Consider the following 18,678-nt stretch of genomic DNA (forward strand, 5'->3'; position numbering starts at 1 on the left):
ATAGGGAGTCAGTTTGATTTTGGCACGCTTTGAGTAAAGCACGCGAGTAATTGTAATTGTGAAGTACTAAATAAAGACCATTTTCGTATACTGAATATTGGAGTCATTTATTCGACAGTTCAGCGATTCGATTCGAACTTTGGCAGAAGGTGCATAAATATCAGGAATTTCCTAAAATTCGTTACAATAGTGTCATCAAATATTGGACAGACAGACTACCTAGTTCCCTAACCACGCTTCGATGGGTCTCCTAGAGCCACGATCGATAGAGGTGGTAGGTTGGCGCAAGGGCGCTCAAATGGCAGGCGAGGTGATACACGTGTAACCGATGATTCCGAGGTAATGAAAGGAGTAGGATCTGCAGTATACTGTGCAGATCCGGGAATAAAAAAATCCTATAAGCTGCCAGATCACTGTAGTGTTTTTCTAGTGGAAGTAGTGGGTGTGATTAAAGCAGTAGAAACATTGGAGGAAGATAGCATAAACTGCAGCTATTTTACATTGACAGCCAAGCAGCAGTTAAGGCTATATCTCATAGCACAATATCTTGAAGTATGTAAGCAATCCATGGATAGGGGGAAATATACACCTACATATATTGGGTTCCTGGTCATATGGGAATAGATGGAAATAAAAAAGCGTATGAAATAGCGAAACAGGGGGCATCGCTGGAAGCTTGTAACTTAGACGTTCCAATCAGATTGGGCAAGATTAAAAGAAGGCGAAAGCTGAACATGATCGACCAAGCAAGAAAGGCGTGGAACCAAGCACGGGGCTGCAAAGTGTCGAGGATCATGTGCAGGTCTGACAACCTTAGATTAACAAAGTTAATTTTAGGTTGGGTCAGTGCTAGCTGAATTGAATTTGATAAACATTTCTCTCAATAATCTGGAAAACTGTTAACTCGAGAGTAGCCATAGAGCTAACGTAGCGCATTTTATCTGTGAGTGGCGTAAAATGTGCCGGCCGTGGAAAGGTTTCAAACAATAACAAGGATAATTCATAATGAGATTTATTTTCAGCATATTCTGCTAACTTGGTTTTGGTATATACTTATGTATATGTACATATGGGTCACTTACGACCCTTCACAAAAGAAATCTAAAGTCGTTGCGAAACCAAATTTCGTTGGATGGTGAGTTGTGAAATACGAAATACGGTCACAGACATCAGCTACACGTCTGCAATATCACAAGCCATGATTAAACTGAAGAAGAAAGCACAATTCGCAATCTCGCAACCATTGACAAGAGGAACATTTCAAATTTGATGTTGCTGTTGTTGTTGTAGTAGCGTTAACACTTCGAAGGGTTTAGGAATGTTTCTCTTGATATCGAGCCATGATATGACCACGTAGAACCTTCCATATTTATCTAAAATGTATGTTTCTATTATTTTGACCGTAGCTGTATTTTTTAAACCCTAATAACTTTTTTTTTACCAGACGTTTATGCCTTCAAACAGAATTAAATCTACACAGATCCAATTTATTATAGCACAATTTTCCATTCGCTCTTTGTAATTTGTTCAATGTTAATTTAAATCGTCTCGTTGGTGATTAAATTTTTGATGAGATTCTCCCATGGCACATGATTATGTTGAAATTCAAATAAAAGAAATTGTTATTATTATTTCATATTTTTGCACCTACATTCAACGCTTACGCATTTACACATATAAATGTACAAATCTAATAATTTTTTACACTGTTGATTTTTTGTTGTTGTTGATGAAAGTTTACGTCGGAAATTAAATGCTCTTTTTGCAGATAAAAGTGTGGGTGGATCATGATTCAATCACAAGAGGTTTGCTCGAAACATTTTTTGCCAATTGCAACCATTTTGCTCCCAAATCGAAGTGGCATCCGTTAACTGTGTTGTTTCTTTGTGAATTTTCGAAAAATATTAGTAGTAGAAATAGGAAGCAATCAGTTTACAAATATACAATAAGTACTTAACTACATAATTCCTTAGAACATTTACTTTAATTTTATGATGAATTTATTAACTATGCCATGATCTATTAGTGTGCCTGAACATAGGTTATATGAAAAGTACGGACAGCAAGGAATCGTGCACTTTCGTAAACCTATGAACATTCGAAAAAGAAACCAATTCAAAATTCATCTTTCAACGTCAAAACCTCGACTATTAAATGGATTCACGTAAAAATTTCATTAGTAAATAATGGAGATGCCATAACGAAATGTACTCATTGGGCATGTTAACTTATTCAAGTAAAAGTCTAGAACCGGAGTCTACTGCGAACAGGCGTCCAAAAATATCGAGAGAGGTGACCTCGACAACAATAATGCTAAGGCGGAAAAGAAAAATTGTATCTCTGTTCGGAGATATTTGGAGTTAAAGTTGGCAATTTTCATGTGGTTGTTGTAATGTTTTTGTGCACTGAAAAAGATTTTGTGTACAAAGGGATTTTTCACGCATTTAATTTTGATCCCACGTCATTGGTGGGCCGGCCGGGGTAATTTTTTATAAGCTCGGCTGAAGGCCGCCAACGCAACCCGGGCCATTTTTCGGTTTTTCGTCAATATCTTTTGAACGAGCTATACTTTTTATTTCCGCCTTCGAATTATTGTTATCGAGGTCAATACGCGTTTTTGCCACTTCTCTGGGTATTTTTGGGCGCGTATTAAAAGTCGACCGTCTGTTCTATTAATTCCGTATGTTCGGAACATTCGTCTCCATTTAAGAATTTGGATAATCGGTTTATATTTGGAATATTATGCATATTCGGACCTCGTGAGGTAGTATCAAATGAACGTATCCCGAATATTCTAAATTACCGGTTTATCCGGAACGCTTCCATGAATACTTAACGGAAAAGAGCTTTCCGAAATTTCAGAATAAAAAGGTGAATACTCCCTGTGTAGCAGGACCGCACAAAAACTTAGCTCTTCTGTCAAAGTCAAGGTAGGAATGTAAAGTTCTAAGACAATAAGCCATTTTCTTTATTTTTGTTTTTGTCAATTCATTGCGGCTGCTGAGTAGCGTATCACACCATGTCGGCTGCCTGTTCAAAATCGTGCTTTCTCAAAATATTTTTCAAAAATTTCCCAATTCAGGATTTGTCACAAAACCGCCCTATATTAGAGTTATATTGAAGAACGCTTCATCTCAGAATGCTTTTCATTAACTCCCTCTTATTGCAAAATGCATTGAACTTATGCTCATATAGGGAGTTTTTGAAACAAATTTTGAGATAGTGCATTTTTGAATAAAAATTTCTGAAAGAATAACCAAACCAACATAACTTTATCAATTCGCGAAATATTTAGTAGAAAATGAAATTATTTCCCCAAAAGCGTTTGGCATTTACAAATTTATTATCACTACTAATATACTACTAAGGTACTTTTCTACTACAATTTCACTGAAGGGGATTGAATTACTCCCCGTTCGTAAAAGCAACCCGTCCAGATTTTTCTATTTGGTCAAGGAGTGTCAAAGATCTGTCATCATTGAAGAACAAACCTCTAGTAATTGAATCATGTGGGTGGATGTGAACATGGCAGAAAAACAAACAATTATTGAGTCATAAATGACACAGAACGCGATTGCACGATTGACGCACGTTCTCTGAAAATTCATATTACTACCTTTATAAAAGGTGTGTTCTGTTTCGTCCGCAATTTTAGTGTGCGAAATAGGGGAATTAATTTTTAAGTAATTTGCCGGTGAAGGGGAGACTGGGTACATGGTAAAACGCAATATAATAGTAAAAGTTCAGCACAAAAAGCAGAATTCTGTGGCAATTTGGAAAAACAACATATTTCGAGTTAGGATAAAGGCGATACGTAGACCTATATCTGAAAACCTAGCCGCAATTCACCATTATAGCTTCCTATATTTTGTAGCACCGATTTGGCGCTAGGGCTATGAGTAAGTAATGCAAGGAGATCTGTAACGGATTTCTGTTATGAAGCCGGAATATCACTTTTATCCTAACTCGAAATAGGTTGCCACATAATTCAATAAATCCCTCTAAAGAGATGTACATAATTATTTTCTATTGTTATATATATTTTTTCTTTTTTATATTTCTTATTTTATTTTATTTATTTTTTTTTCCTTTTTTATTATTTATTTTTTCTTCCTCTTTTTCTCTTTTTCTTTTTTTCCTTTCTTTCTTTCCAGGTTTTCTTTTTTTATTTCATTTCTTTATTTATTTTCTTTAATTTTTTATGTTTTTTCTCCATATTTTATTTTATTTTTTTTTCTTTTTTTATTTATATATTTTTTTGTTTTTTTTTCTTTTTTTCCTTCCTCTATTTTTAAATTTTTTCCCCATTTTTTATTTTTTACCTTTTACATCTTCCCATTTTTACCTAGTTTTTTACTTTCTACTTCTTTTCCGTTTTCCTTATTTTTTTATTTTATTATTTTCGCTTTTATTTTTTTTTTTCTTTTAATTTTTTTTGCATTTTTTATTTATTTTTCAAAATTTTTTTCTTTTTTCCCATTTTTTTCCATTCCTCTTTATTTTTTTTTCCTTTTTTAATATTTTCATTTTGGTCTCTATACTATTTAATTTTTTCCTTTTTATTTTTTGTTCTTTTTTTAAATTTTTTATCTTTTTCATTTTTTTATCTTTATCTTTTCTTTTTTCGTTTTTTTTTATTTGCTTTTTCTTACTTTTTATCTCTCCTTCTTATTTTTATTGTTATGACTTTTTTATTTTTTATTACTTTTCCTACTTTTTTCTTTTTGTACTACTTTCTTTATATTTCAGTTTTCATTTTCTATTTTTTAAATTTTAGTTTCCTTTTGTTCCTCATTTCTTTGTTTTGAAAAGTAGAGCTTATTCATAAAATAAATATTTTATATACATATTTTCAGTATCTAAAATTTATATTTGTTTTTCTTTTTCTTGTTACACTTCCATGTCATTTAACTACTTTGGGATAAAACGTATTAAACGCATTGTAATTTGGTAGCTTAAAATCAGTTTCGACATAGATGTGTACAATTTTTGTAATTTTTTTACTTAGTTCTTTAAACTCAGCTGAGCAGAGCTCACAGAGCATATTAACTTTGTTCGCTTAACGGTAATCCGTAACGGCATAAACTAATCGAGATAGATATAGACTTCTATATATCAAAATGATCTGGGTGAAAAAAGAAATTCATATAGCCATGTCCGTCCGTCCGTCTTTCCGTAAACACGATAACTTGAGTAAATTTTGAGGCATCTTAATGAAATTTGGTATTTCCTGGGCACTCATCTCAGATCGCTATTTAAAATGAATGAAATCGGACTATAGCTACGCCCAACTTTTCGATATCGAAAATTTCGAAAAACCGAAAAAGTGCGATAATTCATTAGCAAAATCGGATAAAGCGATGAAACGTGGTAAGTGGGTTGACCTTACGACGCAGAATAGAAAATTAGTAAAATTTTGGACAATGGGCGTGGCACCGCCCACTTTTAAAAGAAGGTAATTTAAAAGTCTTGCAAGCTGTAATTTGGCAGGCGTTGAAGATATCATGATGAAATTTGACAGGAACGTTACTCCTATTACTGTATGTGTTCTAAATAAAAATGAGCAAAATCGGATGACGAACACGCCCACTTTAAAAAGATTTTTATTAAGTAAAATTTTAACAAACAATTTTATATCTTTACATATAGAAGTAAATTATGTCAACATTTAACTCCAGTAATGATATGGTGCAACAAAATACAAAAATAAAAGAAAATTTCAAAATGGGCGTGGCTCCGCCCTTTTTCATTTAATTTGTCTAGAATACTTTTAATGCCATAAGTCGAACAAAAATTTACCAATCCTTGTGAAATTTGGTAAGGACATAGCTTCTATGATGGTAACTGTTTTCTGTGAAAATGGCCGAAATCGGTTGAAGCCACGCCCAGTTTTTATACATAGTCGACCGTCTGTCCTTCTGCTCGGCCGTTAACATGATAACTTGAGCAAAAATCAATATATCTTTACTAAACTTAGTTCACGTACTTATCTGAACTCACTTTATCTTGGTATTAAAAAAGGGCTAAATCCGCCTATGACCACGCCCACTTTTTCAATATTGAAAATTTCGAAGAATTAAAAAAAAAAACAAAAAAAATGCTATAATTCTATACCAAATAGGAAAAAAGGGATGAAACATGGTGATTGGATTGTTTTTTTTACGCAAAATATATGGCGATATCTCCACCTATAGAACTAAGCCCACTCACTTTTAAAATACTCATTAACACCTTTTGTTTAATACCCATATCGTAGAAGCACATTCTAGAGTCACCCTGGTCCACTTTTATGGCAATATTTCGGAAAGGCGTCCACCTATAGAACTAAGGCTCACTCCCTTTTAAAATACTCTTTTATACCTTTCAATTGATACCCATATCGTACAAACACATTCCAGGGTTGCCCTAGGTTCATTTTCTTATATGGTGATTTTCCCTTATTTGACAAAGGATTAAGGAAAATCGTTACAAAAAACGTCAACCTTGGTCTACAATTTGGTCGATATTTCCCAAACGTCTAAGCTCTAAGCTGATTATGTAATGTTCAGTTACACCCGAACTTAGCCTTCCTTACTTGTTCTTATTAAAACACAAATCGTATCACAGAACATACTATTTCAAACTTATTGAAAAAGTTAAGTCAGCACTTTATTTTAAAAATAATAAAAGAAATTGAAAATTTTTTGAAGGTTAAATATAATTTTTTGTATACATCTATCCCCAATTTTATAAGATTATTTTAATCAATCCTTCTATGAAATCCAGATTTTCCTTATCAGCTACATTTTCATAAAGGTTCCGATAGTCTTTGGGGCCATTAACCACAAGCATTCCCACCGCACAAAGTTGTCCATTCACAATGGCCGGTGCTCCGTACTCTATAAGATATCCTGCATTGCCACTTTCCACACAATACATATTTTTACCTATTTTGTTGTTTAAAACTTCACATTCCTCAGGTTCTATTATAGTTTCGTAAATTTTCTTGAGTACAAAACGATTGGAGCTTTCTTGTTTTCTCCGTACACTAGTATGTATTTTTTCGCCCACCGAAAGTTGATTTCTGCAAAGTGAGATTGGCCTCTTTCCATCATATTCGTTAAAGGATTGTTTCAGTTCAACTACAGCTATATTATAATTGACTTTTGGTTTAGGTTGACGAAATATTTCATTCACTTCGTGACGTGGTCCGCAGTTAGTTTCTGAATTAATTGTAGCAACTATATCAGGTGCAACGTTGATACATTTTTTAGCTCGATTTTCCACGCATATCGAAGCTGTGACCACTATTTTCCAAGTGACTAAAGAGCCAGGGCAACTATATTCTCCTTTATAAAGTACTGCTACCAAATAACGCCGATTGTCAATAATTGAAGTTTGGCCAGTACTTGAAGAAGTTTCGCCATTATAAAGTCGAAATTGTGAATTTACATTGGTCACAAGACCACTAAGGACTACAACCAGGGTAGCGATATGACTGTGTAAGTTCATTATTGTTTCTGCCTTTCCGCTGCTTGCAAGATGGATAAAGTAACTAAAGCAAGACAAGTTTTGTGGGCGCTATTTATACACATTGTTAAAGCTTGATTAAATTTTCGTGTACAAGTTCACGGTTAGAATCTGAGCCCAAATTTTTAACGATTTAAACACTTTTTTAAACATTTTGCTACAGAATTGGAAGACTCTCAATTTACTATTGTCTTTTTTAATTTTTTTCGATCTCAATTTAAAACTTCTTTAAACAAAAAGTTTAAAATATTAGAATTGTTTAAAAAGAAACCAAAAAAGTTTCAAAAAATTTAAAAATACAAACTTGTAGTCACTTCTGGGCTTGAAACTGTGTAATCACATCAAACGTTGAATAAAATAAATTAATTTTATTATTTTTTTTTATTTATTTATATTGGTTTACAGTTTTTAATATTAACAATAATAAAATTTTCATTTTTGAAGTAATCAAAAATTTACGTGTAAAAAGAAAACTCAATTAAAAAATGATTTAAAAATTAAAGTCTAAAGTACAAAGTAAAATATTTTTGTTATAATAGTTAACACTATAAAAACAAAAGCAAACGGTTTCAAAAATCTAAAAATAGAAACTTGAATAAAAACGTCTGTTTTAAAACTTATCCTAAAGGTTCAAAATTGGTTCTCAAAATTCAATAATAACAAGTTTTATTTGTAAAAAGTGCTGCAAGTTATCGAATCTTTTTCAAAAACTTTCGCTATACATATAATGGTGCGTAGTTCGCCCTCTATATCTTTTACATGCTTCCAATTGTCGAATTTAACATGGCGATTTCCTAGTTGGTTCGAGTTGCATTAACTTTTCTATAGTTCCGGACTAGATACATATTTCCACTTTAGAACTAGTTGGTTTATTGTTACTATTTCGGTAGTTCCAAACTAGTGTAAAAATTATAGTTTAGTTGTTTTTTTGTGACTATTTCGTTGGTTCCGAACCGAAAAGAAATTCTAGATTCTGCTTCTAGTACGATATTAGAGCATTTATTGACACCTCCGAGCCAGAGCCAAAATTTGGTTTGGTCATTTGTCTTAAAAATTGTTTCAGATTTAGGCTCAAACTTTTAACCGTGTGCCTAACAAAATCTCAAACCACTTATTGATAAAAAAAAAAGCGGCCGCCGTGGTGTGCTACGTACGTACTGCGCATACCACACCGAAAGGTCTTGAGTTCAAGTGTGCCGGCCAAAGCAACATCAAAAATTCAAAACAAGTTCTTCAATTGGAAAAAAGTTTATCTAAGTTTGGCCTAAATCTTCTCGAAGTTAAATCCCACCAAGCATTAATTAATTTGTTTTTCTTATTAATTTTTTATGGTTAATGCTTCAAGCGTAATGCAAACAAACAGCTTTTGTTCTAGCAAAATAATAAATTCAAGGTTTTTAGATTTATTCCAGCGAAATGAAGTTAGCGCGTATTTGTTAAAGTAATTTTCCATTCTTTTTCAAAGACAAATATAATTGTACTTAATTGTTGGTTTTTATATTTGTACAGCTGAATTGTGGTACTAAGTTCAGATAGGTTAAGTGATACGAGTACGTGTACAATACGCAACGTGCGTATCGTTCACATTATAGTCACCCCTGGTCCACCTTTATGGCGATATATCGAAAAGGCGCCCACCTATAGAACTACAGCCCACTCCCTTCTAAAATACTCTTTAGTACCTTCCATTTGATACCCATGTCATACAAACACATTCCAGGGTTACCCGAGGTTTATTTTTCTACATGGTGATTTTCCCTTATTTTGTCTCCAAAACTCGCAGCTGAGTATGTAATGTTCGGTTGCACCCGAACTTAGCCTTTCTAACTTGTTTTATTTTATTATTTTCTCTTTTAATTTTTTTTGCATTTTTTTTCTATTATTTATTTTTCTAAATTGTTTGCTTTTTATTTTTTCTTTTTTATTTTTGCTTTTCTTTATTTTTTCCTTTTCTCTTTTTTTATTTTTTCCTTTTCTATTTTTTTATTTTTATTATTTTCATTTTTGTTTCTATATTTAATTTTTTACCTTTTTATTTTTTGTTCCTTTTTTAAGCTTTTATCTTATTTTTGTATTCTTTTTCATTTTGTTTTTTCTTGCTTTTTATCTCTTTTTTCTATTTTTATTGTTATGACTTTTTTATATTTTATTACTTTTCCTACTTTTTTTTTTACTACTATCTTTATATTTCAGTTTTCATTTTCTACTTTTTTAATTTTAGTTTCCTTTTGTTCCTCATTTCATTGTAATGTTTTGAAAAGTAGAGCTTAGTCATAAACTAAATATTTTATATATGTACATATTTTTCAGTATCTAAAATTTGTATTTTTTTTTTTCTTGTTAGACTTCCATGTCATTTAACTACTTTGTGATAAAACGTATTAAACGCATAATGGTGTAATTTGGTAGCTCAAAATCAGTTTCGAAATAGATGTATACAATTTTTGTTATTTTTTGTCTTCGCTCTTTAATTTTTTGTACTTTTTTAACTTTTAATTTCATATATCTTCTTTTTATTTTTATATTTTTTTGTTAATTTTTTTTTGTAAATTTTTATTTTTAAAAGTTTTTAAAAATTTTTTTCTTCTTTTTTTTAAGTTTTTCGTATTTGCTAAAATTTTTGTTTGTATTTTTCTGTAATTATTTTTAAAATTTCTGTAATTTCGCGGGTTCGAATCGAGCTCAAGGCCTAACAATAATTTTTTATCATTATTATTGTTATGATAAATTTTTTCTTAATTGACAAAATTTTTAAATTAGAATAGAAGAAAGAAAAAATTTAGACAACTGCCAAAGCTCGTTGTATAGATCCATTTCGGGAACTGCTAAATTCCTTCATCGGCAACGTTTAGGCGCCGCTGCTATATCCATTCAGCCATCACAGCGGTTTTTTGTTTGTCTTCATTAATCCTACCTCTATTCTGCTTCGTGCCAATTGATATTCACAACACTGCGACATCTGTTGCAGAATGGATGTGAAAATTGGACTTGTTTGATGGCAATGCTGCCATAGTGTCATATTTTATTGACACTTTTTTCCCCGTGCTCTGGGATGTATTAACAATTTGTGTTGTTATATCGGCCGACTGATTTGTAAGATCACGGGTTCGAATCGAGCTCAAGGCCTAACAATAATTTCTTATCATTATTATTGTTATGATAAATTTTTTCTTAATTGAAAACATTTTTAAATTAGAATAGAAGAAAGAAAAAATATAGACAACTGCCAAAGCTCGTTGTATAGATCCATTTCGGGAACTGCTAAATTCCTTCATCGGCAACGTTTAGGCGCCGCTGCTATAACCATTCAGCCATCACAGCGGTTTTTTGTTTGTCTTCATTAATCCTACTTCTATTCTGGTTCGTGCCAATTGATATTCACAACACTGCGACATCTGTTGCAGAATGGATGTGAAATTTGGACTTGTTTGATGGCAATGCTGCCATAGTGTCATATTTTATTGACACTTTTCCCCGTGCTCTGGGATGTATTAACAATTTTTGTTGTTATATCGGCCTACTGATTTGTAAGATCGCGGGTTCGAATCGAGCTTAAGGCCTAACGATAATTATTTTATCATTATTATTGTTACGATAAATTTTTTTTCTTAATTGAAAAACTTATTAAATTAGAATAGAAGAAAGAAAAAATTTAGACAACTGCCAAAGCTCGTTGTATAGATCCATTTCGGGAACTGCTAAATTCCTTCATCGACAACGTTTAGGCGCCGCTGCTATAACCATTCAGCCATCACAGCGGTTTTTTGTTTGTCTTCATTAATCCTACTTCTATTCTGGTTCTTGCCAATTGATATTCACAACACTGCGACATCTGTTGCAGAATGAATGTGTAAATTGGACTTGTTTGATGGCAATGCTGTCATAGTGTCATATTTTATTGACACTTTTCCCCGTGCTCTGGGATGTATTAACAATATTTGTTGTTATATCGGCCGACTGATTTGTAAGATCGCGGGTTCGAATCGAGCTCAAGGCCTAACAATAATTTCTTATCATTATTATTGTTATGATACATTTTTTCTTAATTGAAAACATTTTTAAATTAGAATAGAAGAAAGAAAAAATTTAGACAACTGCCAAAGCTCGTTGTATAGATCCATTTCGGGAACTGCTAAATTCCTTCATCGGCAACGTTTAGGCGCCGCTGCTATAACCATTCAGCCATCACAGCGGTTCTTTGTTTGTCTTCATTAATCCTACTTCTATTCTGGTTCGTGCCAATTGATATTCACAACACTGCGACATCTGTTGCAGAATGGATGTGAAAATTGAACTTGTTTGATGGCAATGCTGCCATAGTGTCATATTTTATTGACACTTTTTTCCCCGTGCTCTGGGATGTATTAACAATTTCTGTTGTTATATCGGCCTACTGATTTGTAAGATCGCGGGCTCGAATCGAGCTCAAGGCCTAACGATAATTATTTTATCATTATTATTGTTATGATACATTTTTTTCTTAATTGAAAAAATTATTAAATTAGAATAGAAGAAAGAAAAAATTTAGACAACTGCCAAAGCTCGTTGTATAGATCCATTTCGGGAACTGCTAAATTCCTTCATCGGCAACGTTTAGGCGCCGCTGCTATAACCATTCAGCCATCACAGCGGTTTTTTGTTTGTCTTCATTAATCCTACTTCTATTCTGGTTCGTGCCAATTGATATTCACAACACTGCAACATCTGTTGCAGAATGGATGTGAAATTTGGACTTGTTTGATGGCAATGCTGCCATAGTGTCATATTTTATTGACACTTTTTTCCCCGTGCTCTGGGATGTAAATTTTTTCTTTCTTCTATTCTAATTTAAAAATTTTTTCAATTAAGAAAAAATTTATCATAATAATAATGATAAAAAATTATTGTTAGGCCTTGAGCTCGATTCGAACCCGCGATCTTACAAATCAGTAGGCCGATATAACAACAAAAATTGTTAATATATCCCAGAGCACGGGAAAAAAGTGTCAATAAAATATGACACTATGGCAGCATTGCCATCAAACAAGTCCAATTTTCACATCCATTCTGTAACAGATGTCGCAGTGTTGTGAATATCAATTGGCACGAACCAGAATAGAAGTAGGATTAATGAAGACAAACAAAAAACCGCTGTGATGGCTGAATGGTTATAGCAGCGGCGCCTAAACGTTGCCGATGAAGGAATTTAGCAGTTCCCGAAATGGATCTATACAACGAGCTTTGGCAGTTGTCTAGATTTTTTCTTTCTTCTATTCTAATTTAATAATTTTTTCAATTAAGAAAAAAAATTATCATAACAATAATAATGATAAAATAATTATCGTTAGGCCTTGAGCTCGATTCGAACCCGCGATCTTACAAATCAGTAGGCCGATATAACAACACAAATTGTTAATACATCCCAGAGCACGGGGAAAAAAGTGTCAATAAAATATGACACTATGGCAGCATTGCCATCAAACAAGTCCAATTTTCACATCCATTCTGCAACAGATGTCGCAGTGTTGTGAATATCAATTGGCACGAACCATAATAGAAGTAGGATTAATGAAGACAAACAAAAAACCGCTGTGATGGCTGAATGGTTATAGCAGCGGCGCCTAAACGTTGCCGATGAAGGAATTTAGCAGTTTCCGAAATGGATCTATACTACGAGCTTTGGCAGTTGTCTAAATTTTGTCTTTCTTCTATTCTAATTTAATAATTTTTTCAATTAAGACAAAAATTTATCATACCAATAATAATGATAAAATAATTATCGTCAGGCCTTGAGCTCGATTCGAACCCGCGATCTTACAAATCAGTAGGCCGATATAACAACAAAAATTGTTAATTTCTGTAATTATTTTTTATCTATATTTTTTTTATAATTTTTCATTTTTTTACTTAAGTTCCGTTTGTTATGCAATTTATATATTTTTTTAAGTTTTTCGTATTTGATAAAATTTATTTTTATTTATTTTTTTGTTGTATTTTTATTATTTGTTTTACTTTTTTCTTCATTATTTTCAACAGTTGTATTTTTAATTTTCCTATTATTATATTTTTTTTTTGTTTTGAAGTTTTGCCGAAAATATATGTAAAAACTGTACAGTCAAAATGAATCAATACATCGTAAATCATAAAAAATATCGTTGAGTTAAGCTGGCTCTAGGTCAGGTGTAATAAAAAGACGAGAAGTTCTTGTACAACTGATATATTTCGATTACCTTCGGTAATCGTCCTCAGGGCAAATTTATTTTCACGCTGACGCTGGCGTGCGTTATTATACTCCACGAACGATGACTTCGGCCAGCTTAACTCAAAGATAAATTATTGAAGGTCACCAAATTAACTTGACATAAAAAATATGATATAAACTTTTTTTTTCAACCTTAGAATTATTTGAAGCTTTTTGGCAACTATTTTCCAATGGCCTAGTAAATAAAGTAACATACTTCATGAAAACGAAATGGTATATTAACTTTGTCACGAATCTCAAAATTGTAAGTCCTTGAAGGAAAATAGGTAGACCCACCAATAAGTATACCGAAATGATCAGGATGAGGAGCTGAGTTGATTCAGTCATGTCCCTCTGTCCGTCTGTCTGTTTGTATGCAAACTGGTCCCTCAATCTTTGAGATATCTTGATAAAATTTGCTGAGCGGGTATATTTACGTGCCCGATTAGACATTTGTCGGAACCGGCCGGATCGGACCACTATAGCATATATCCCCCATACAACCGATTTTTCAGAAAAAAGGCCTTTTGTCTTATCTTCGTCAATTTATCAGATTGAAGCTTCAGGCTTCACCATATGTTTTCGTATATAGCAAATATTGTTGTCTGAAAAAATCAAAGAGATCGGTGGTATATATATTATATACCCAACATAAACTTTCATTTCTGCCCCCTTTTTAGCGGCTAGAAGCTTCAAATTTCATCAAATACTTACGTTTACGTCATAATATTGTTGAGATAAGCGATTCATGGTCGTATCTATTTCATGCAGACCACAAAAAACTTGAAATTTTGCTTCCTCACACAAAGTACCCACCTATTTTACTTCCTTTATATTAGGTCGGTTGAATGTTTCTCCGCTTTTCATACAAATCTTGCAATCGATTTTTAAGTAACTTCTCATTGAGCTACAAACGTGAAACTTTACACATAGGTTATAACACCGTGACACGGCAACAAAAGGAAAAAAATTCCGTTAGGTGGCGCACGGATCGAAATAATTTGATAAGAATTTGAAAATTTTCAAACCAGCTTTTAAGTAAGTTCTCGATGAGCTAGAGACTTGGAATTTCAAATTGAATTCAGAGGTTGACAACACGATACAAAAAGATTCGCTAGGGGGCTCATGGACTGAGATATTTAGAAAAATCAAACGGAATTGAGGGAATTTGCGATTGATTTTTATGTAAGTTCTCATTGAGCTACAACTGTAAAACTTCACAGATAGGATAAGACGCCGAGAAAATCTAAGAAAAGGAGGCAAAAATCCGTTGGGTGGCGCACGGATCGAAATATTTAGATAAGAATTTGGAAATTTGGTGTTTTCAGATCGATTTTAAAGTAACTTCTCATTGAGCTACAAACATGAAACCTCAGGGACAGGTTAAGATACCGTGACAAAGGAACAAAAGGGGAAAAAAATTCCGTTAGGTGGCGCACGGATCGAAAAAATTTGGTAATAATTTGGAAATTTGAAACCGGGTTTTAAGTAAATTATCGATGAGCTAGAAGCTAAAAGTGTAGAGCTTAATTCAGAGGTCGATGACAGCCGATGACACAATACAAAAAGTTTCGCTAGGGGGCGCACGGACTGAAATATTTAGAAATATTAAACGGAACGGAGGGAATTTTGGGATTTATTTGTATATAAGTTCTCATTGAGCTACAAGCGTATAACTTAACAGATGGGAAAGACACCGAGAAAGTGTAAGAAAAGGAAAAAAAAAAACTAAATTTTTAAGCACATCCTTTATATAAATGGACAAAAATTAGCGAAGAATGTCTCCTTATATAAATACATATTCATGCTAAACATTGATTTCTAAATTTTGACATAGAAATTGGTTAGAGGTTAGAGTAAGTAAATCGGTGAGCAAATAAACGATTGCCGTGTGTGGCGGAGGAGGATATGCCAGTCAGGGAGACAGTGTCAGCAATTTATATCAATGCCACAGGCGAAAGGCAATGCTAAGAGATATTGATGTTGATTCCTATTTATTTATTTATTTATTTCAAAGTAAATCTGGGACAAATTAAAATATCCTTACAAACTATTTACAAATTATTAGCTTAAATATCATCTACCACATCAAATCATTTAGTATAAGTTTAAACTTTGATTTATTTACTGAAAAATCAATTTCCCTGGCATTAGTAAGAAGATTGAATTCCTTCAATGCCCTAGCAATAGGCGAATTAGCGACATATGTCGTTCTGGCTCTATCCAATAAAAAAATATCATGATTTCGAAGTGTTCTAGATGGTATATTGAAGCGAATACGCTCCAAAAGAAACGGCGAGTCAATCGTGCCCCCTATCAAATCATAAATAAATGTCAGCGCTAGAAAAGATCTTCTACTATCCAGAGACTTCAGCCTTATAAGTAGACATCTAGAGTAGTATAACGAATATACAACTAAAGCGGAACAACAAACAAAAAGTTGCTAAAGGCTAAATTTTGAAGGAATATTAACAGGACTAAATTGTTTTTTTTTTTTTTCCAATGGATGCGCAACTTTATAGTTTTGCGTTGTGAGCCAAAATATATTTCCTTGGTTCATTTGCAATTCATATGAAAATTTGCAAAATCTTTTATGTGCTTTCGGATTCGATTTGCTTTCGCGTTACTATTTTGATTCTAATTTCGATACCGGTTTCTGTTTCGATCCCGGCTTCGGCTCGTTTGCGGTTTCAATTACATGTCGGGATTTGGTTCTGTTTCTGGTTTTTTTTTTAGTTCCTGTTGGGATCCGTTTTCAGTTATGGTTACGAAATCAGATTCAGACCCCGTTTTAGTTTAGTTAATGGTCTCAGTTTTGCTTCCGATTCCGGACCCAGTTTGGATTTCTGTTTCACTACCGATCTTGGTTTTGGTTCCCGCTTCAGATACGGTTGAAATTGTGGTATTGAATTTAAGTTTGGTCTTTGGTTGCATTTTCATTTTGGTTCAGGTTTCGGACTCGCATCCTGTTTTGGTTTTGGTTATGGTCTCCGTGCTGTTTTGGAATTTCTAGCCTTTTGATTTCAAGCATCAGCAGTGTTTTTAATTAGTCATGAACTAAAATGGTTGGCCCTTTTGCATTTACCCAACAATGTCTTGATCAGTGGCGGGCAAACCAATACAGTTGTACTTATTTTTAAGTTTTTTGACAAACTCCTAAAAAAATTTGTGTTTCCTATGTTTGCAATATCTGCGTTATAAAATTTAGCATGTAAAATTAGTCTGCTGCCAGCCGCAAGCCAGCAGTCACCAGTGAATAGTTAAATTACTAAACAAGCGCTATGAGTAAATATTTAATTTATTTGATTTACCCTCATGCCTCACTCCCACCTTTCATGCTGCTAGTGGCCAGCCAACGCCTAAAGTGTACTAATTCTGCAACTAACAAATAATTAAGCAATACTTAGACACAGAGAGGGGCAGTAGACGGACAAAAAGTTGTTTGCGCTTTTGATTAATATTTATTTTTATATTAAAAATATAAATAAAAAAATAAATTATTAAGAATTCCTGAGCTTAACACCGGCTAGTGGTTAAGGCAACTGCAGTTTCACCGTGTGATTCGCGGTTCGAATCTCTGTGAAATTTTTGATAACAAGGTATAATCGAAACAGCTGTCACCTTGTCCGTCCTGATGTCACGTTGTTTAAATTTTTCCCAAATTATTAAATAAATTATAAATTAAAAATTGCTTCAAATAAATGTTTTCAAACACTTAAGGCAATAAGGGCAATCCCCGCTTAACTCATATAAATACGTTTTCGTTTTTTGATTGGGCATTTTTTAAAAAACAAGTGCAATAAATTAAATTAACTCGTATTAAATGAGCATTACATATGGTGTAATAAATAATTTTTCTAATTTTAATTGGTCATATAGGTTGGGCTAGCTGAAACTTAAGCTAGCCCAACCCTCGATATTTTTCAAAGAACACGTGTAATAAATTTAATTAATCGGTATTAAACTAGCATTAAACATTTGCAATTTGGTACGGTCTCGTTTTTGGATTGGGCTAGAAATGTTGAGCTAGCTTAAGAGACCTGTTGCATTGGCAGACAATACCTTAAATCAACTTAAAAAACCAATATTTTCTTCTAATTAGAACTTTTTTTATTAACAATGATATTTTAATTAACGTACGAAACGGCTGCTTATTAAATTTAAGCATATTTAAACGTAAGAATAACACCCTTATGAAAATGACTTTGTATCCATGCTGTGTTTCTATACTCTAATTAGAATACCATTGTTAACAATAATACGTTCTAATTCGAAAAACATAATAATTTGTTCAGTTGGTTTAAGATATTGTTTGCCAATTCAACTTCCCTTTTTTGTAGATACAAAAAAAAATTTTTACAGAATTTCTTTCTTTCAGTTAGCTTTTGTCACAGAAAAAAACATAGGGTTGTTTTCCTAAGAATCCAGCTATTAGGAGTGATACAACTGTCAGATCTAGAAGCAGCAAGTGGCATGGGTCAATTGCCATAAGTGGAAAGTGCCTTGCAACGATTAGTTCTTTGATGGATCGGGCGCTTCGGGATATTCATACCTGGGCATCTAATGTCGGGTTGAAAGTCAATGCGGAGAAGACGGATATGGTTTTGTTTAAAAAGAGGTACAAGGTCCCAAATTGGACCAGGCCTAAGTTGGTAGGGGTGACCTTACAGGAGAAACCTTGCACAAAATATCTAGGAATCATCCTAGACAGTAAGCTGTCATGGAAGCTCAACGTGGAGGAGAGGGTCAAGAAGGCCTCAACGGCACTCTATGCATATAAAAGAATGCTGGGATGTACGTGGGGCTTATCGCCCTCTCTTTCTCATTGGGTTTTTACAGCGATTGTAAGCCCTATTCTATACTATGGAGTTCTTGTTTGGTGGAAAGCCACACAAAAAACAACATACCTCAAAAATTAGAGGGTGTATGCAGACTATCGATGCTTAGCA

The sequence above is a fragment of the Eurosta solidaginis genome, chromosome 1 (genome assembly GCF_040869045.1).
Source record: "Eurosta solidaginis isolate ZX-2024a chromosome 1, ASM4086904v1, whole genome shotgun sequence".
NCBI lineage: Eukaryota > Metazoa > Arthropoda > Insecta > Diptera > Tephritidae > Eurosta > Eurosta solidaginis.